We start from the raw sequence: 865 nt of genomic DNA on the forward strand, positions 1-865 counted from the left end.
CGGTTGAAAAATCAGCGCAGAGCCTTTCCTTGCTGTCCTGCAGCCCCCGGCAGAGGAAACAGATGTGGGTTTCTTCTCCCTGCCTGCTGCAGAAGTCCCGCAGAAAGTTTTGTTATTCACGATATTCAGCAGCTCTCTGAACTCGCCCCGCGCTGCCAGGGTGTGTGCAGCCAGGGAGGGAGTTGGCGAGGTGTTAAAGTAGGGGTCATTTACTCCAAAATCTGGGTTTAGGCATGGCTTTGGATTGCGCACAGAGTTCATCTGGGTTTGGATCCCAGATTTCAGGTTAGAGCCGCATCTGTTACTCACAGCAGCACATAAGCTCTCTCTTCATATTTCTGCATTACAGCAACAACGCAGGCTTTAGCAGAGTCTCTGGGGGCATTTTTCCACTCCTCTTTAGAGGAATTAAGAGAGTCATGATTTTATCTGTGTACATTTGAGGAGAGGAGGTGGGGGATGGATTCCTGAACCGTTTTCAGGTCAGACCTTGGTGCCTGTCCAAGGCTTTGATCTATTGCTCAATTTCTACTCAGGACTTTGGTCTCGCTTTACAAAAACCCAGGGGTTTCATGTAGAAGCTGGGTTTGGAATGAAACGGGCACATTTAAACCTGCTTAAGCGACACATGACTTCAATATCCTGGAAATGGTCTCCAGGAGGCTGCCCTGGGGTATGGCAGGGATGTGATGGTCCTAAGGACTCTGCTAGAGCACAGATGATGCTCAGAGACCACCACCCTTATCCAGGCTGCTTTGGTCCACCCCTGCTGCCCACAGCTCCTGGCTGTGATTGTGTCCACACGCTCATTACCAGCGCATGCTCTAATTACTGCTTTTGGGAGCCCAGTGGTACCCCACCCGCC

This window comes from Mesitornis unicolor, unplaced genomic scaffold (assembly GCF_000695765.1).
Source record: "Mesitornis unicolor isolate BGI_N332 unplaced genomic scaffold, ASM69576v1 scaffold10689, whole genome shotgun sequence".
NCBI lineage: Eukaryota > Metazoa > Chordata > Aves > Mesitornithiformes > Mesitornithidae > Mesitornis > Mesitornis unicolor.